The sequence below is a fragment of the Sturnira hondurensis genome, unplaced genomic scaffold (genome assembly GCF_014824575.4).
Source record: "Sturnira hondurensis isolate 20B ecotype Veracruz unplaced genomic scaffold, ASM1482457v3 Scaffold0020489, whole genome shotgun sequence".
NCBI lineage: Eukaryota > Metazoa > Chordata > Mammalia > Chiroptera > Phyllostomidae > Sturnira > Sturnira hondurensis.
The window spans coordinates 7,800,469-7,821,765 of record NW_028093120.1 but is presented as its reverse complement, the minus strand read 5'-3'; the positions used below and the strand labels follow the sequence as shown (position 1 = coordinate 7,821,765).

General features: G+C 38.7%; 1 protein-coding gene across 2 annotated transcripts in view; it reads left to right on the top strand.

Annotated features, from left to right (window-relative positions):
* The first annotated feature begins 12,119 nt into the window (after positions 1-12,119).
* DCUN1D5 (defective in cullin neddylation 1 domain containing 5) overlaps positions 12,120-21,297 on the top strand; it is a 72,635-nt gene continuing 63,457 nt past the window's right edge. Inside the window, exon 1 of one of the 2 annotated variants that reach the window (XM_037029717.1) lies at positions 12,120-12,264. The gene's annotated coding sequence lies outside the window, so the exon portion shown is untranslated. The remainder of the gene's footprint in view (positions 12,265-21,297) is intronic. The other variant, XM_037029719.1, reaches the window with a different exon arrangement.

Below are 21,297 nucleotides of genomic sequence, written 5' to 3'. Positions count from 1 at the left end.
ACCCACATTCCCTCCAGTAATCCTCCCACCTTAGTTCATGTCTATGGGTCATGCATATAGGTTCTTTGGCAACTCCAATTCCTATACTTTTCTTAACATTACCCTGTTTATTTTGTACCTACCAATTTATAATTCTTAATTCTTGTACCTTTTCCCCCATTCTCCCCCTTTCTCCACCCAGCTGATAACCCTCCAAATGATCTCATATTTATGATTCTGTTCCTGTTCTGCTTGTTTGCTTAGTTTGTTTTTTATATTCACTTGCTGATAATTGTGCATTTGTTGCCATTTTAATGTCCATAACTTTGATCTTTGTTCTCTTTTGTAGTTCCCTTTAACTTTTCATATAATAATGGCTTGATGATGATGATGAACTCCTTTAATTTTACCTTGTTGGGGAAGCACTTTATCTGCTCTTCTATTCTAAATGATAGCTTTGCTGGATAGAGTAATCTTGTAGGTCCTTGCTTTTCATCACTTTGAATACTTCTTGCCAGTCCCTTCTAGCCTGTAAGATATCTTTTGAGAAATCAACTGACAGCCTTATCGAAATTTCTTTGTAGGTAACTCTCTGCTTTTCTCTTGTGACTTTTAAGATTCTCTATCTTTAATCTTTGGCATTTTAATTATGATGTGTCTTGGTGTGGCCCTCTTTGTATCCAACTTGTTTGGGGCTCTCTGTGCTTCCTGTATTTGCATGTCTATTTCCTTCACCAAATTAGGGAAGTTTCCTTTCATTATTTTTTCAAATAAGTTTTCAATTTCTTGCTCTTCCTTTTCTCCCTCTGGTACCCCTGTGATTCAGATGTTGGTATGTTTGGAGATGTCCCAGAGGTTCCTTATTCTATTCTTATTTTTTTAAATTCTCTTTTCTTCTTGCTGTTCTGTTTCAATTACTTTTTTCTTCCTCATATTCCAAATCATTGAATCTCAGCTTCATCCCCTCCACTGTTGGTTAGCTGTGAATTTTCTTTACCTCACTTAATGGAACCTTGATTTCTGCCTGGGTCTTCTTTATGTTGTTGAAGTATCCAATAATTTATTTGAGGATCCTGATAACTATTGTTTTGAACTCTGTATCTGATAGGTTGGTTATCTCCATTTCATTTAGTTCTTTTTTTTTTCAGTTTTGTTCTGTTCTTTCATTTGGGCCATATTTCTTTGCCTCCTCAATTTGTCAGCCTCCCTGTGTTTGTTTCTGTGTATAGGGTAGAACTGCTTTGCTGCAATGCTGTTGCCTGGCCTTTAGAGATCGCCCGAGAGGAAGCTGTTTCGCCAGTACTGCCCCCTTGCCAGTAACTTCCCTGTCTCCCCTTCTCCCCATATGCTACTTGTGCCCTCCCAGCTGTTGCCCTGTGATGCTGAATCCCGCAGGGAGTGGGTCTATGTGAGTCCTAAGTTTGTTGCAGGCCCTTTAAGTGAAGTCTCTTGAGAATCCTGCAGTTTTCTGCCTCCCAGCCCCAACTAGTTTTTGCTGCCAGAAGTTATGGGGACTTATCTTCCTGTCACTGGAACCCTGGGCTGGATGGTCTGGTCTGGGGCTGGGATTGTTCGCTCCTGAAATATCCCTCCCAATATTTTTCTACCTCATGTGAATGTGAGATTGCTCATTCTGCTGCCTCTCAACACATTTTTATGCCTCCATGTTTCCACCCCTCCTACCCATCTGGATGAATGTGGCTTCTTAAATTCTTGGTTGTCAGACAAGACAACCATTCAGCTCAATTTTCTGACAAACCTGGGTGAAATTTGTTTTGTAGTTTGGTTGTAATTTTTGCTGTAGTTGTGCATGGAGGTGAAGTGTGTTTACCTATACCTCTCTCATGGCCAGAAGTTCTCTCTCTGTAAAATTAATAGAACAAGAAGACAGTAAGTTAGTAATGATATAGAACTCAGCAACACCTTTGTAGGGGAAATGAAGTTCAGCCTCCCTCACCTGGATGTTCAGGAAAACATAACATATCTGTGTTCACATAACCTTGAGTAGGGGCCAGCATGTGTAGAATGAAGCTCTGTTATATAACTAGAAGGTCAGTATAGCCACCTTGCCAGCTTTATGTGCATTTATTATATAAGGGAGTCGAGACTTTCCACAGTGGAACTTGTGGCTTGTGGAGCATGTGAATTGCCCCACCCCTAAATAAAGGCATGTCAGGCATCCCGTCGGCTCTGTATATATCCTACTGTCTGCTAGAATCTCATGTGAACATGCATGGCCTTGAACACTTGCAGGACACCATCAACCAACATAACTTAATCAAGATTTATAGAAAACTACATAACAACAAAATATGCATTATTTTCAAGTGATCGTAAAATATACACCCAGTGACCATATTTTTTCATCCTCACCTGAAGATATGTTTACTAGTCTTGAGAGAGAGGAAGAAAGGGAAGGAGGGAGGTAGAAAGAAAGAAAGTGAGAGAGGTAGAAGGAGAGAGAGAGACAAACATTGATGTAAGAGAGAAATATCAATCTCTTGCCTCCCATATGCTACCTAATTGGGGGTGAAATCTGCAACCTAAGTAGAAATCAAATCTGCAGTCTTTTGGTGTATGGGATGACACCCCAAACCATCTGATCCACATGTCTAGGCTAAGAGTGACCATATCTTGACCCAGAAAACAAACCTCAAATAATTTAAAAGAACTGAAATCACATAGACTATGTTCTCTGACCTCAATAGAATCAAACTAGAAATCAACAATAAAAAAGATGAGTTTGGCATAAAAATGTCCAACTTGGAAACCAAATAGCATATTTCTAAATAATCCATGAGTCAGAGAAAGCCTCAAGGGCAATTAAAAATACATTAAACTGAATACAAATGAAAATACAACATATCAAAATGTGTGTGATGTAGCTAAAGCAACACAGAAAAATTCATAGCACTAAGCACTTACATTAGAAAAGAATAAAGGTATCAGCCCTGGCTGGTCTGGCTCAGTGGATTCAGTGCTGACCTACCAACCAAAGGTAGGTCATTGCTGATTTGATTCCTAGTTAGGGCACATGCCTTGGTTGTGGGCCAGGTCCCCAGTAGGGGGCATGCAAGTGGCAATCACATATTGATGTTTCTCTCCCACTCTTTCTCCCTCCCTTCCCTTCTGTCTAAACATAAATAAAGGTAACAGATCAGTAATCTAAGCTCTTACCTCAAGAAACTAGGAGAAAATACAGTAAATTAAACTCAATATAGGCAGAAGGAAATGAGCAGAAACCTATGAAATTGAAAAGAGAAAACTGCACAAAAAATCAGTGAAACAAACATGTATACTTTGGACTGTTCAATAAAATAGATAAATCTTGAGCTAGATTGATGAAGACTAAAAAAGAGAAAACATAAATTACCAATTTCAGGAATGAGACATCAAAAGGATAAGGGAATATTATATACAACTCTACACAAAATAATTTGATAGTGCAGATGAAATACACTAATTCCTCAAAAAACACATATTACCGCAACTTGCTCAAGATAAAATATAAAATTTGAACAGCCCTGTTAACTATTAAGGAAATTAAATTAGTACAAAGTTTAAAGTAGAATTAATACAAAATCTATATAGTAATTTCTCCCGGAATACAGAAGAGATGAAAATACTTCCCAACTAATTTCATGAAGTCAGCATTATTGTGGTACCCTGAAGACAGAGAATACAATAAAATTCCCCAAACTCCAGGAATATTAGCAAAAATAATTCAGGAATATATAAAAGGAATTATATATTATGACCAAGAAGGTTTATCCAGGGATGTAAAGGTAGTTTAATATTTGACTATCAATCAATGCTTCCACCACTGAAGCAAGCCATAAAAGAAAAATTACATAGTTGTATCAACTGACACAGTATAGTCTGTAGCATTTAACAACAATATGTTCAGAGAAACAAGTTACTTGGCGATTTTGTCATTGTGCAAACATCACAGCATGTACTTAAATAAACCTAAAAGTTATAGTTTACTACATACATAGGCATGTATAGCTATTGTTCACTGAAATGTCATTATGTGGTATGACTGTCAAAGCATTTAAAACTACAATACAATGACTGGCCTGAAGAATTCATTGGAGAACTCAAACATCTGACTCAGTCAAGCAAAAGAAAGAAACATTGACTAAAAAGGGAAGCTCAAAGGAAGAATGAGAAAGGGTGAATGAAGCCGATGAGACTCACAGGACACCATCAAAAGAAAAATATATGCATTATCAGAACGCCAGAAGCAAGAGAAAGGAAAAGGGACAGGAAGTATTTTTAAAGCAGTAATGGCTGAAGACTTTACAAACCTGGCGAGAGAAATGGACATTCAGAGTCATTTTCTGAATGAGGCCCAAAGGATTCCAAACAGGTTTAACCTAAAAGATTTAGGTTTACCTGTTTATTTAGGTAAACCACCTCAGGTTTACACAGAGACACATAGTAATGACATTGTCAAAAGCCAAAGACAGAATGCAGCAGAAGAGCAAAACACCAGACCCACCCAACTGCAATAACACTTTGGGCAGAAATTTTGCAGGCCAGTAGAGAACAAGTTGATATATTGAAAATATTGAAAGGAAAATAAATTATCAGCTATGAATACTATCCCTGGCTAAGCTGTCTCTCATAAAAAAGGACCAATGAAGCCTTCCCCCCAAAAAAACAAAAGCAGAGGGAGTTCATTACTACCATTACACCTGCCTAAAAAAAATTTTAAAGTAAGTTCTTCAAGCAGAAATAAGATGCTAATTAACATCATAAAAACATATAAATATAAGTATAATACTAACTGTCATTGGTAAATATAGAATCAAAATCAGATTCTCTAGTACTTTGGTGGTGGTATATAATTTAATGACAACTCTAGTTTAAAAGTTAAGAAGCAAATATATTAAAAAGAACCATAACTATGATCATTGTTATTGAATAGAATATAAAATTTATGTAAGTTGAAACATCAATAACCTAAAATAAGGGGGTGGGGGCAAAAATGTCCAGTTTATATATGTTATCAAAATGAAATTAGTAGCTTAAAGGGTGTTATATTTTATGTAAGCTTCATGGTAACCAATAAGGAAAAATCTGTAGTAATTACACAAAATATTGTTATACATGAGTCTAACAACATTGTTACAAAAAGTCATCAAATCGCAAAGACAAAAAGATAAAAAACCAGGAACAAAGCATCTATAAATCTGTCAGAAGACAACATGGCAATAGCAAGACTTTACCTATCCCAAATTACTTTCAATGTAAATAGATTAAAGTCCCCCAGTCAAAAGATGGAATCAATGAATAGATAAAATAATTCAACAATAAGCTGCAAACATGAGACTCACTTTGGCTATAAAGATGCACACAGACTGAGAGTAAAGATGTGGGGAAAGATATTCTAAGCAAACAGTAACCAGCAGAAAGCATAGGTAGCTGTACCTATAACAGACAAAAGTAGAGTTTACACTAAAAATGGCCAAAAGAGACCAAGAAGGTCATTATATAGCGATAACGGTATCAATCCATCAAGAAGATATTTAAATTGTAAATATTCATGCATACAACATCAGAGCATCAAAACATATAAAGCAAATACTAACAGAACTAACAGGAGCTATAACCAGCAATAGAGTAATAATTGTGGACTTCAATATCCAACATTGAACAATGGATAGATCATCCAGACAGAAAATCAATAAGTAAACAGATTATTTGAACAATGTTATAGACCACAGAGAACTAAGAGGTATGCGTAGAACATTCTATCCAAGAAGAACAAAATAGCCATTCTTCTCAAGCATAAACAGAACATTTTCTAGGATAGAAAATATGTTAGGCCACAAAGCAAGTCTCAGCAAATTTAGGAAGACTAAAACCACACCAACTCTGTTTTATAGCCACAGTCATATGAAACTAGAAATCAAAGCTATCTTGAGCTGTGACCAGGTGTCTCAGTTGGTTGGAGCAGCAGCATGTACACCAGAGGACTGCAGGTTTGATCCCTGGTCAGGGCACGTACCTAGGTTTCAGGTTCAGTTCCTGTTGGAGAGTGTACAGGAGGCAACTGACTGATGTTTCTCTCTCATATCGATATTTCTCCCCTGCCCCACCTTCCTCTGTCTCTGTCTCTCTCTTTCTCAAAACCAATAAGCATACCCTCAGGTGAGGATAAAAAAGGAAATAAAGAATAATCCAATTTTTGAAAAAGGAAGGATACATACAACATGTTAACTGTCATCACCTTAGACCATAAAATTGTGGGTAATTTTTTCAATTACACTGATTTTTCTACACTTTTCACAACAACTATGATTTTGTAACAAAAAGGCTGCTTTTAAGAAAATGAGTCCGTCAGAGCTTTAATATGAAAATTGTATCATATCTCTAACACAGTACCTACAATATTTGGCTGCACATTTGTCTCTTTTTTCCTTTGCTAGAAGATAGGGTGTGTCTTGTTCACATCTATATCGCTAGTGCCGAATGCTGTGCTTGACACAGTGGTATAGCCACAGCTTTCACCTAAGCAGTCAGACTTCAGAGTTCCCACTCTACCCCTTCAATTCTCAAGGAGAGGGTCTGTGTCCTATTCCTGTTTGCATCCCTGGTGGCTACCAAGGCAGTTACCACATAAGTACAAAAAATATCAAACAAAACTGCATTTTGAATGCTGGTAAAAAATTTATAAATTTCAAAAATGACTAACATCTGATCCAAAGAAGTTCATGACCTAGTGGGGTTGGGGGAATTAGGGAACACTCCAGTAATGACCTAAGGGAAACTAACCAAGTGTCAAGTAGCTTATACCAGAACATCAGTATTAGAATGTTGAGAACCATTTTAAAATCTTATCTCTGCAGCATAGACTAGAATCTTCCTGGAATTCACAGTTATATGAAAAAACAAATCAAATTAAATGAATGTTGACCAATATATTATTGGAATTCAACCTTGAAGATGTCTAATGGCAAGCTTTAAAATCTGCCTCCGGCTTTGCCTTATTTACCGGTTTACAAATCTAGTCATGAACCTAATATGAGGCACACACTTATACTAGGAGAGGAGATACAAAAAATAATGACTGCAATAAAGATGCAGAAGGTGTGCTGGTGGAATCTGTGGACGGCTCACAGAACTATAGATTAGTTCATATGATAGATGGCAGAGTGAAGAATCCAAATGATTCTATTATCTGGAACAATGAGCAAAACCAACAAAATGACATTTTAACTATCAGAATTTCCATTTATATTTTTAAAAAGTCAATTTCCTAGGAAAATTATAACAATGATTGTTATTTTGAAAGACTCAGGGGTTTTAGTTGGCCTGAATCAAAGGAGGGACTGGTCAACATAAGCAGTAATTGGCACTGCTTATACTACATCTGGGCTACTGCATTCAGTTTGGGGACCAAATATTTTACTGACAAACCAACAACCAGACAAACCAAAGACCAGAGATGCACAAAAGGAAAGGGTAGAGAACTAGAAATATAGTCAGCTTGAGAGTGAGTCTGGGAATGTTGTACCTGGAAATCTGAAGAAAGAATATGACAGTAGGGGTGTGTCTATTATTTGTAATATCTTGCACCAGGGAAAATAACCAAACCTATGGTCAGGAGTCAAAAGAGAAGCACTTGTGAAATGAGTATGAGGAATCATTTTCTATTGATATGAACTGCCTCACATATACTACCTGTAATGAAGCATGGAGCAGTAAAACAAGGTTTGATGCCATCTGTCAAATGTCTAGAGATTACTGTAACAGATGGGAAGATGAACTCATATCATACTAAGCTCCCTTTCAAATTTAAGATCCTAAGAAAAATCTGTCATCTGGGAGAAGATTAAAATATTTTAAAATTATTTTCAAATTTTAGAGAGGGTCACACTTTCTTCATTTAAAGAAGATCCATCACAGCTCAAACTAAACATAAAAAGATTAAAACCAGAGCATGGTTACCCATTCTTTATAAGAACTAAAGAAAGTTTCCTTTAAATTACCTCAATGCTCTAGTTTATTTCCATAATAGTATCTTAAACACAGTGGTACACATGTGATCATCAACTTGATAGATTAGTGTATGCATTTAGTAATATGAAGAAGCACTTGTAACTGACATGAGTCAGTGATTTGGATTTTCTCATGCACTTTCAGCCCTTTGTAATATAAAAAGCAAAGTATTCATTCTAGCTTTGTAATCTTTTTTCCTAAGCAAAGTCACCTAATAAAGAGTTCACCAGTACTTAGTCTGAACTAAATCTAAATCCAGGTCTAAGCCTCGTGTATTTACTTTCCTTTAGTCTTGAAATGATAAAAATGTAAAAGTGTACAACTTGTTCATGATCAAGTAAACATATGGTGCATACGTTGGTTTTTAAATTCATGGACTTTCTGCTTCAGCAAAGTGTGTATATAGCACATGAGCCATGATGTTTGCTTTCCTCATGTTTCAAATGGTTCTTTCATTACTTCTCCTCATTCCATGTTTTTGTTCTAAGTTCATTTTATTTTAACTATGCTATAAAATTAATTCTTATTTCAGTCTCTTATAATCTTCTTAATTATTTCTACGTGTTTACCCTTTTGCCTTTTGAAGTGTGATTTTAATATTTTTTAAATCTACTCAGTGGCAAACAGTGTTATACTCATAGCCTTGGCTGGGACTGGATTTTAAAAGTCAAGCAATAGGAAATCTGGTGACTGCAGCACTCTACATCAGTGATACCAAATAAAACCAGAGACAAAAAAGACGGGACTGTATGACTCTCTTTTCTTCTCCTTCTCCTCATATCTTCTATTCTTTTTCCCGAGGTAGGGTAGTGAGGATAGTGGTGGTGGTGGTGGTGTGTGTGTTTATGTCTAGGGAGAGAGAAAGAGGAAAGAAGAGGAAAAACAGGAAGAGCAGAGAAAAGCAAGAGTTGGATAATACTAATAACTGTTAAAATGTATTCAGCTAATATTTAATTAAAGCAAAAGCACATAAGGGACATACCAGGGTTGAAATTAAAAAGGGAGAAGTAGATCTTTTGGATTGATTCATGGATTCCAAGGTTGCAATACTCTTAACAGTCCACATTTACAACCCACCGTACCGCTCAGTGGCACACCCACTCGCTGCATTTCCAAGTAGGCGGGGTTCATTTATGGCATAGACCCTACTACCTCTCCCCAGTCTCTGGCCTTTCTTTCATAACCTCTAGACACTCAGCACCCTCATAACTCTAGTTCGCCAAAACATTTTGGTCTTCCCTGTGATCTCTTCATTCTGGCCCCAAATCAAATCTCACTCCCAGATTGTGCAAGTAGGTAGTTAGCCTGATTATTTGATAACAATAATCAGTTAGATATAAGTCTTCATTTCTGTCCAAAAGGCATACTTCAAAGAAGGGGTTTGGTAAGTCTAGTGGGACTCTATGTGTATTTTCTGGTTCTTAAGTAAGCAGCTTTCCTCAGAGTTCAAAGGAATCCCCAGAGCAACTAAAAACACATTAATCTAACAGGCATAATGTATATGTGAACACTTTTTTTTAAAAACTGGGGTACATAGATGAGTTCTTCCTGGTTTACTTAGATGAACCCTAATACACTATCATCAATCTAGAAATATCATCAGTCTTAAAGCCTACCCCCACTTCCCTTCTGACTTTTGCAAATAATATAACTCACGGTAGAATAAGGTATTGCTTGGGTGAATGAAGGGCATGGAGGGCTCAAGAGCCAGTAGATATTACACAAAAAATAAAACAAAATAACAAAAATAAAATAAAAATGCATACATATATTATCTCATTTAAAAAGCTAAAACTATAGAAAAGATGCAAGACTAATACAATGAACTATCATATACCTTTTACCTAGATTTATCAATTTAACATTTTGCCACATTTGCCTCATCTATCTTTGCTAAACCATTTGAGAGTAAGTTACACATATTAAAATATTTTATCCCTAAATACTTGTGTATCTCTTAATAACCACAGCACAGTTATGAAACTCAAGAAGCTTGACACTTAAATAATACTATTATTTAGTATAAAAGCCATATGTAAATGTCAATAATTCTCCTAAAAATATTCATTTATAACATGTTTTTCCCAATCTAGGGTCCCATATTGCCATTAGTGGTATGTCTCCTTAAACACTTAAATCTAGAACTGTTCCTCAGCCTTTCTTTGTCTTTCATGACACTGACATTGTTTTAAGAGTACAGGCCAGTGGTGGAGTAGAATGTTTCTCAGTTTGCATTTTTCTGATCATTCCTTTGTGATTAAATTCACAGTATGCATTTTTTGGGGGGAATACTACAGAAGAGATACTGTATCCTCAGTATTTCACATCAGAAAGTACATTATGTCATTTTATGCCATAACTGGTGACATTAACTTTGACCATTTTGTTAAGGTGATGCCTGTTAGACTTCATCATAAAGGTACTATGTTTATCCTTTTGAAGTGAATAAAAAAATCTGAGAATACTTTGTGATTGCATAAATATCCAGTTCCCCAGCAAATGTTCACTCAGTGATTTTAACATCTATTGATAATTCTGAGTCAATTATTACTATAATGGTTGCAAAATGGTGAGGTTCCTAATTTAATTGCTTCTATGTGTGTTACTTCACATTCCAGTCAAGAATTGTCATTTTCCCTTTATATTTAAAATTTTAAGAATAACTATGCAGTAGATTCTTTTTAAAAAATGTTATACTTCATTCCTATCATTATTCATTCATGATGTTCAAATTGTCCCACATTAGTAAGTTGAATTACATGCAAGCTAGTTCCTATTTCCTTTTATTCCCAGAAGTAATTAGTTTATTATTAGCTTTAGTATTTTCCCCCTAGGGTTATATATGTTTATGTTTGTAAATTTTTTCAATTAACTTACATTTGATATTATTTTGCATTAGTTTTAGGTGGACAACATAGTAATTAGACAATTATATATTTTACACAGTATCCCCTCTGATATTCCCAGTACCCAATTGGCACCATACACAATTACAATATTATTGGCCGTGTTTCCTATGCTGTACTTTATATTCCCCTGTCTTAATTCCTTTCCACATATCCTCATCCTTTAAAAATCTTGTTTTATTGCACAAGATATTTCAAGGGCATTTAATATTTTCCCGCTCTTTTCCCTGGAATCAGCCATTTCTCCAAAGAATTTGATTCTGTTTGGTGGAGAGTGGCATTTAGAAACCAAGATCTGGGGGCACATTAATATAGTCAAAATATTAGAATAACACTGTAACCATTTCCTCCGGAGACTTGTGATGTGCAGTCCTAACTCTAGCATTTCCTGAGTGACCTTAGCAATTCCCTTCACTCCCTGGGGTTTGGTTTTGGTTCCTCATGGGAAAAGATATTAGAATAGATAAGTACGTATTTCTTAACCTTTTCGGGATCACCAACACGTTTGGGAATCTTCTAAAAACTATAGTGCCAAATCCCCAGAGACAAACTCAAGAAAGTAAAGTTTGCATACATTTTAGGGGGGTTGAGGCTTCCAGGTCCAGCTGAGGTTACACACCTCTGCGTAAGCGATCTCTAAGGTCCTCTCAATGCTGACCTTCTGTTAATCTGTAAGCGACTGTGCTGCTGTCAGAATGTTTACTCAGACATCGAACTGTGGGGGGATTTATATAGAAACAAAATGGGAAAAGGATACAAAGAAAGGAGCTTGTGAGCCATGAGTTGCTGGGCCACAGCTCTCTGACCTTGCCAAATTTATGACACCCTGTGGTCACACGTGAGCGGTTTTGGCTGGAAGGTCCGGGGGTGGGCGGGAAACGCCGGCTTTAGGGAACGAGACTGCTGGCCGAGTCCCAGTCAACGCAACGCCCTCGGCTTGGCCCTAAAGGGCTTTCTCTTTGCCTTAGGCTGGGAAGACAAGGAACTGGTCCGGCCAGGGGGGTACCCGTGCCGCTGGCAGCGGCCAGTCGGTAGGCAGGGCCAAGAGAGTCAGAGCCCGGAAGGAACGCGCGTCCAGGTCCTGTCAGTCTCGACTTCCAGCCTCTCTCCCGCTGCTCCCATCGCCCTGGTGACCAATCTGGGGCCCCGGTCCCGCCCCCACCCCCAAAAGCGGCCCAGTGACGTCGGAGAACGTCAGCTGCCGCTCGCGCGCTTGGTTGGGCCCTGCGGGGTGGGACAGACGGAGCAGAGGAGCTAGCCCAGCTAGCCCAGCGGCAGTCGTCGGATCTCCAGTCTTCGGAGTTTAGCAGCGGGTTCCAGCAGGGTCATGGCGGATGGCCCGAGGCACTTGCAGAGCTGGCGAGTTCCGGTGAGGTTCTACGACTGGAGGGCACACTGGGCAAGGGCAACTTCCCAGCGGTGAAGGTGGGGCGGCGCCGCCTCACCAAGACGGAGGTGTGGCCCAGGGCTCGTCTGGAGTGTCCTAGGCGAGGGTTCGGGAGGGGAAGTGTTTACCGAAAGAGGCGCTTGCAGCTGGAGCTTGGGGAGACCCGAGAGGTCGGGTCGCCAGCTGAGGCGAGAGGGCCTGGGACGTGAGGACCAAGGCGGTGCAGGGGATCGGTGAGCGCCGAGGGGATCCGGGGCTTGGACCCCAGTGTCGTGCGACGGGAAGCCCGACCAGTTGGTACTTTGCTTTCCCTACGCCTCTCTGGTGGCCACTCGGAATTTTGTCCAGAGCCTCTAACCTTAATGATGCCTGGTCTCTGGCCTCCGCCGGTGAGCCCAAGTTTTGCGTCCTTCCGACTGGGAGTAGGGTGGGAGGGGAAGTCTTGGTGCTCGTGGGCTGGCGAGGTCTCTTTGGTGTGGACAGCCCTTGCTCGGACTCCAGAGACCCGGCGTCGCATGTTCCTTGTGATCTCGGCGCCCCGATGGCTCCGCGGGATCCCCGTTGCCGATAATTGCCAGACGGCCACTACCCATCTTCTCACCTTCCTTTTGCCCCACGGTGTCTGATTTGCTGTCAGGCCAGTTTGATCTGGTGCCTAAGGTATTTTCATCTAACACTCTAGACAATGGAACTGGTTGAATTGGTCTTCTCTGCATTTGCACGGTTTATGGGGTGGTCTTTATTATCCTGGGTTGTCCCTTAACCAGGTGTGCCTTCTGGCTGCGAATAATGCGTTCCTTGACCTGCAGCAGATTACACTTTACTGTGATCATAAAACCCGCAACTGCTTCCCGACGGTGAAATCAACGTCCCCAATCCACTGCACAATGTAATGCACCGCACGTATTTTCTCACAAGTGTGTTCTTTCCTACTCGCCCCCCCCCCCTTTTCTCCCACTGCATCAAGCTGCTCTCCTCAGGGTCTCTACTTTTAGACGTGCAGATTAAACTCTTTAGAAAAATGGTAGAAACAAAAGCATTCTTTAGAATAAAATCAAGTGTTTTTGACGTGCTGTGCTCTGCCTTATTGTAGTTCTGGAATTGCATCCTTTTTCAGTTTGCTTGTTTCCAGTTTTCATCCTTTTCATTTTTTCCCCATGTTAGTGTGGATGTCCCTGGATGTGGAATAATTTAGGACCTTTTTATTTTTCAGAATGGTGGTGTAAGATTAAGGGCTTTTGACAACTTGAGTAATTAATTTTCGTAGCTCTTTTTCTTAGAAGTTTTGCTTAACTTCGTTTTTCCTTTGTTTTCGTTAAGGAATCCAGTTCCAAAAAGAAAGGGTCCATGTCATTGGGTCATCCTTGCTTTCCCACTCCCTACTGATCCTGAAGTACTCACATAAGACATATTTTTTTAGCATCAGGACCAAAGTCACAGGTTTTCCTCTCAAAGGAGGAAATTGGTAACAATTCATTAATTGTTAACAAATTTTTGTGTTAACAATTTAGATTGTAATGATAAATAATGTGACTAATGAGATTACTTAATCTGATCCTAGCATTTTTAAATATTTTATTTATTTATATTTTCAAATTAATTTTTTAAGAGAAGGGATGGGAGGGAGAAAGAAAGGGAGAAAAACATGGATGTGAGAGAGAAACATCGATCTACTGCCTGTGGAAACCCAGACACTGCTCTGACCAGGCATCTGACAGACCACCTGTTGCCTTGCAGAACAGTACCCCAAAATCAAACAAATTGCATTTTACAGAGAGCTGCTACAGAACTGTTGAACTATATATTGTTATGTGGTTGAATTCCAAACCCATCAATTCATAACATTTTTTTCTCATCAGCTCTTACCAGTATTAGTAGCAAGATTTAATTAAGTTAGCTATTATTTATTAGGTGAATTTAGGCAATACAGTATCTAAGCACTGTTTAAGTGGGGCTCATACTGACACTTTGTTTTCTCATGTTAGATATTTGTGTCAATTTTGCACACAAAAGGGAAGGCAGGTGATCGTGAAATCCAGCTTCTTAATATAATACTTCATAAAAGCTTTGTAGTATTGGTTTGTGAATTATGCTAATTATAAAATTAGCATAATGGGAAAAGAATAATAGTATTTAGACTGTTAAACTATTTCAGGCAGTAGTGGTTGCTAATTTGCTAGCTATAATTGTCCAGTATTATTTTACTTTATTTAACTTATTCTTAAAATTCTCACCCAAGGACATTTATTGACTTTCAGAAAGAGGGGAAGGGAAAAAGAGAGGGAGAGAAACCAGAGTTAGTTCTTCCTTGAATGTTTGGCAAAAATTCACCTGTGAAGCCATCTGGTCCAGGGCTTTTGTATGCTGGGAGTTTTTTCATTACTGCCTCAATTTAACTTGTTATGGTCTATTCAGGCATTCTGCTTCTTCTTGATTCAGTTTTTGAAGATTGTGTGTTTCTAGAAATTCGTCCACTTCACTCAGGTTGTGCAATTTCTTGGTATATAGTTGTTCATAGTAATTTCTTACCATCCTTTATATCTCATTAGTATCAGTTATTAATTCTTTCACTTCTGATTTTATTTATTTGGGACCTCTTTTTTTCTTGATGAGTCTGGTTAAAGGTTTGCCAGTTTTGTGTATCTTTTCTAAGAACCAGCTCCTGGATTTATTGATCCTTTGGATTGTTCTTTTAGTTTGTGTCATTGAATTCTGCCCTGATCTGGATTGCTTCCTTCCTTCTAATTGCTCTGGGCTTTGTTTGTTGTTGTCCCTCTAGTTCTTGTAGATGTAGAGTTAGGTTATTTATGTGAGATATTTCTGTCTTCTTTGGTTAGGCCTGCATTGCTGTGAACTTCCCTCTCAGTACTGCCTTTGCTGTGTCCCATAGGTTTAGTACTGTCTTTGCTGTGTCCCATAGGTTTTGGGTTGTTGGGGGTTGATTTTCATTTGTTTCCAGATACTTTTTGATTTCTTTCTTGATCTCATTGTTGACCCATTCCTTATTTAATAACATGTTAGTTACTCTCCATGTATTTGAATGTTTTTGAGTTTTTTTCCTTTGGGTTGCTTTCTAGTTTCACTCCATTGTAATCTGAGCACCTGCTTTATATGATTTCAATTGTCTTGAATTTGTTGAGGCTTGTTTTGTGTCCTACCATATGGTCTATCTTTGAAAATGTTCCATGTGCATTTGAAAAGAATGTATATTTTGGGCTGGAAGGTTCTGTATATATCAGTGAAGTCAATTTGATGAAGGCTCCCACAATGTCCTTGTTGATTCTTTGGTACATCTATCCATTGTTGACAATGGGCTGTTAAATTCTCCTATGATGACTGTGTTGTTGTCTATATATTTCTTGAAGTCCTCCAAGATTTTCTTTATATATTTATGTGCTCCTATGTTGGGTGTATATATGTTTACAAGGGTTATAACCTCCTGTTGGACTCTTTCCTTAAGTATTATGTAGTGAGACTTCCGGCCAAGATGGAGGAATAGGTGGAAACACTGCGCCTCCTCACACAACCAAGTTTAAAGACATCAAAGTTTTAGTAACAAAAATGCAACCAAAACACGGAAAATTGAACTGTGCCGAACAGTTCACAAGAATGAACTGTTCAGCCAGACCAGTAAGAGGGGTGGAGCCAGTGGCTGGCGGAGCGGGGTCTCGCAGGAAAAATCGGCCAGACTGACCCAGGCGGGCAGGTAGAGGTTGGCAGATCCCAGGTATGGGGTGGCAACGGGCGGACCCCGTGGGGGTGCAAGGCGGCTAGTTGACCACTGTCACATATTTGCATTCAGATAAACCAGGTGAAGGAGTGAGCAGTGAGACAGACCACTCAGACTAGGGCCCCAGCAACGGCAATTAAAGCCTAAAAGTGCCAATTGGAAAAACTTTTAGGGTCGAGGTGCTGGGAGAAGCTCCCAGGCTCACAGAGTTTGTTGGAGAGACCCACAGGGTCCTGGAGGGTGCACAGGCCCACACACCCAGGAGCTGGCACCAGGGGGGCCCAGTTTGCTTGCGGGAAGCAGCAGAGAGGATCAAAATCCGAGAGAGAGCAGAACAAAAGCCGTTGCCCTTCTCTGACCTTGCCTGCACGTACAGCATCACAACCCAGAGACTGGGTTGACCCGCCCTGGTGAACACCTAAGGCTCCACTCCTCATATATAACAGGTGTGAACAAACCAAAACATTATGGCTCAAGAACAGCTCAAAGCCCCAGAGCCAACAATTCTAAGCAACCAAGAGATAGCCAACCTATCAGATGCATAGTTCAAAATACTGGTGATCAGGATGCTCACAGAAATGGTTGATTTTAGTCACAAATTAGAGGAACAAATGAAGGCTAAACTAATTGAAATGAAGGGAGATGCACAGGAAACCAATAGTGATGGAAAGGAAACTGGGACTCAAATCAATGGAATGGACCAGAAGGAAGAACAAAACATCCCACCAGAAAGGAATGAAGAAATGAGAATTCAAAAAAATGAGGAGAGGCTTAGGAACCTCCAGGACATCTTTAAACGTTCCAACATCCGGATTATAGGGGTACCAGAAGGGGGAAAGAAACAGCCACGAGTGGAAAACTTATTTGAACAAATAATAAAGGAGAACTTCCCCAGTCTGGCAAAGGAAATAGACTTCCAGGAAATCCAGGAAGCTCAGAGAGTCCCAAAGAAGTTGGACCCAAGAAGGAACACACCAAGGCACATCATAATTACATTAGCCAAGACTAAAATGAAGGAGAGAATCCTAGAAGCAGCAAGGGATAAGGGGACAGTCACCTACAAAGGAGTACCCATCAGACTGTCAGCGGATTTCTCAAAAGAGACCTTACAGGCAAGAAGGGGCTGGAAAGAAGGATTCCAAGTCATGAAATCCAGAGACCTACATCCAAGATGGCTGTATCCAGCAAAGCTTTCATTTGGAATGGAAGGGCAGATAAAGTGCTTCTCAGATAAGGTCAAATTCAAGGAGTTCATCATCACCAAGCCCTTATTATATGAAATGTTAAAGGGACTTATCTAAGAAAAAGAAGATAAAAATATGAACAGTGAAAGGACAGCAAACTCACAGTTATTAACAACCACACCTAAAACAAAAGCAAACTAAGAGGACAGCTAGATCAGGAGCCAAACCATAGAAATGGAGATCACATGGAGGGTTAGCAACAGGGGAGTAGGAGGAGGAGAAGGGGGGAGAAGGTACAGAGAATAAGTAGCATAGACAGCAGGTAGAAAATAGATAGGGGGCAGGGCAAGAATAGTAGGGGAAATATGGAATCTAAAGAACTTGAGACACATGGACATAAACTAAAGGGGGGTAATGGTGGGGGGTGGTGTGCAGGGTGGAAGGGAGTGAAGGGGGAGAATAGGACAACTGTAATGGCATAAGCAATAAAATATATATTTTTTAAAAGTATTGTGTAGTGACCTTCTTTGTCCCTTTTTATGGCTTTTGTTTTGAAGTTTGTTTTGTATGATATAAGCATTGCTACCCCAGCTTTCTTTTCATGTCTGTTTGCCTGGAATATTTTTTTCCATCCCTTCACTTTCAACCTTTGTAGATCTTTTGTTCTAATGTTGGTCTCTTGTAGACAGCATATATGCAGGTCATGTTTTTTAATCCATTCGGCTACCCTGTGATTTTTGATTGAGGCATTTAATCCATTTACATTTAAGGTTATTATCATTAGGTACTTACTCATTGCCATTATTTTCTATACCTGTTTTACTCTCTTTTCTCCCCTTTTTTCATTTTTTATTTTTAATTTAATCTTTATTTTATTTTTTTCCATTATCATTTAGTCCCTTTATACATGCCTCTCCCCAGCAATCACCACACTGTTGTCCATGTCCCTGAGTCCTTTTTTCTTTTTACTCAATTCCTCTGCCCCCTAACTTCTCCCACACCCCTACAAACTGCCATCTGGTCTCCATTTATGAGTCTGTCTCTGTTTTGTGTGTTAGTTCAGTTTGTTCATTACGTTCCACCCATGAGTGGAATTGTATAGTATTTGTCTTTCTCTGGCTTATTTCACTTAGCATGATGTTCTCCAGATCCATTCATACTGTTACAAAGGGTAAAATTTTCTTCTTTATGGCTGAGTATAATTCCAGTGTATAAATATCCCATAGTTGTTCTGTCCACTCATCTATGGATGGACTCTTGGGCTTCTTCTGTATCTTGGCTATTGTAAATAAAGCTGCAATGAATATAGGGATGTTTGTGTTCTTTCAAATTAGTGCTTTGGGTTCCTTCAGCTATATTCTAAGAAGTGGCATCACTGGGTCAAGGCAGATCAATTTTTAATTTTTTGAGGTATCTCCATACTGCTTTCCACAGTGGCTGCACTAACCAACAGTACAAAAGGATTCCACCTTTTTCCACATCCTCACCAGCACTTGTTGATTTATTGACGATAGCCTTTCTCATAGATGTGAAATGGTATATCATTGTGGTTTTGATTTGCATTTCTCTGATGATTAGTGTCTTTGAGCTTCTTTTCATATGTCTATTTGCAATTTGTATGTTCTCTTTGGAGAAGTGTCTGTTCAGGTCCTTTGCCTATTTTTTAATTGAATTGTTTGTTTTTTGGTGTTGAGTTTTATAAGTACTTTGTAAATTTTGGATGTCTAACCTTGATTGAATGTATCAGTGAGTGTGCTCTCCCATTCTGTGGATTGTCTTTTTATTTTGTTGATGATTACCTTCACTGTGTAAAAACATCTTAGTTTTACTATAGTCACATTTATTTATTTTTCTTTTGTTTCCTTTGCCTGGGGAGATATATCTGATAAAACATTGCTTGAGCAATGTCCAGTTTTTGGCTGCCTGTGTTTTTTCCTAGGATTTTTATGGTTTCTGATCTAATATTTAAATCTTTGATCTATTGTGAATTTATTCTTGTGTGTGGTGCAAGAAGGTGGTCTAGTTTCATTTTTCTACATGTATCTGTTCAATTTTCCCCACACCGTCTATTGAATAAACTATCTTTAGCCCATTGTATGTGTTTGCTTCTTCTGTCAAATATTAATTTACTATAAAGGTGTGGGTTTATTTCTTGGCTTTCTATTCTGTTCCATTGGTCTATGTGTCTGTTCTTATGCCAGTACTAGGCAATTTTGATTACTGTGGCCTTATAATATAGTTTGGCGTTAGGTAGCATGATTCCTCCAAGTTTGTTCTTCTTTCTCAGGATATCTGTTGCTATTTGGGACCTTTGTGGTCCCATATAAGTTTCTAAAATATTTGTTCTAGTTCTGCGAAATGCATCATTGGAATCTTGATAGAAATTGAGTTGAATCTGTACATTGTTTTTGGGTAGTATGGCCATCTTATGATGTTAATTCTTCCTGTCCATAAACACGGTATGTGCTTTCACTTACTTGTGTCTTCTTCAGTTTCTTTCATTGTCTTATAATTTGCCAAGTATGGGTCTTTTACATCCATGATTAGGTTCATTCGTAGGTATTTGGTTCATTTTGAAGCAATTGTGAATGGGATTGTTTTCTTAATTTCCTTTTCTGTTATTTTGTTATTGGAATATAAAAATACATCTGATTTCTGGATATTAATTTTTTATTCTACTTTGCTGAATTCATTTATGAGTTCTAGTAGTCTCTTGGTGGAATCTTTGGAGTTCTCTATGTATAGTAGTATTATGTCATCTGCAAATAAAGACAGTTTTACTTCCTCCTTTCCAATTCGGATGCCTTTTGTTTCTTCTTGTCTGATTGCTGTGGCTAGGACTTCCTGTACTATGTTGAATAAGAAACGTGAAAGTGGACATCCCTTTCTTGTTTCCAGTCTTAAGGGGAGTGCTGATGTGGACTCTGTCCAGTGGGGTCCGTATGTTGTGGATGCAACGAACAAATTCACATGGACTACAGAAGTCCTGTGGAGAAAAAGGGATGGCATGGCCACTCTCTGAGAGAGAGAGAGTGCCTCAACCCTTGCCTGGACAGGCTTTTATTGCTTTCTAATAGTGTACATCAAAGAAGGCTTTCATTCATTATGCTCAGGTTTGCTTTAGGTGATTACTTTTTACAGATTATAAAGGAAAGGATGTTACTGATTACTTCTTACAGATTAACAAGAAAAAATTGTTGCAAGTGCAAGGGAATGATAAGAGTGATTGGTCTGGTTATACTCTGTCCTTGGGAGAATTAGCACAGACTTCAGGAAGTTACTTTAAAGACATTCAGTAAGCATTTTCTGCTTCAACTCAGGGTGAGGGAGTTTTAGCAAGAGCAAGCCTCAAAGCAGCCTAGGTATAGTGTAGGCCTGGTTTCCCACAGGAAAGCTGATTTGTGGGTTTGGCTTCCTGTGTGCTGATTTGCACCTGTCATTTTTCCAATTGGGCTGGGCTACATTTGCCATTGCCAGAAGGATCCATTCTCTATAGAGTGGGTGTAGTTTTTGCCCATAAGTACGATGTAGACAGTGGGTTTGTCATACATGGCCTTTATTATGTTTAGGTATGTTTCCTCTATTCCCACTTTGCATAGAGTTTTTATCATAAATGGGTGCTGAATTTTATCAAAAGCTCTTTCTGCATCTAGTTCTGATACTATCATGTGGTTTTTATCCTTCATGTGGTTTTTGATACTATCATGTGGTTTTTATCCTTCATTTTGTTTATGGTGGATCACATTGATTTGCAAACATTGTACCAACCTTTCATTCCTGGAATAAATTCCGCTTGGTCATGGTGTATGATCTTTTTGATGTGTTGCTGTATTTGGGTTGGTAATATTTTCTTGAGGATTTAAGCATCTATGTTCATCAGGGATATTGGTCTATAGTTTTCTTTCTTTGTAGTGTCTTTGTCTGGTTTTGAATTTAGGATAATACTGACCTCATAAAATGAATTTGGGGGTCTTGCCTCCTCTTGATTTTATGAAATAGTTTGAGAAGGAGAGGTGTTACTTCTCAGAATGTTTGGTAAAGATCCCCTGTGAAGCCGTCTGGCCCAAGGCTTTTTTTTTGTTGGGAGTTTTTGATTAGTGT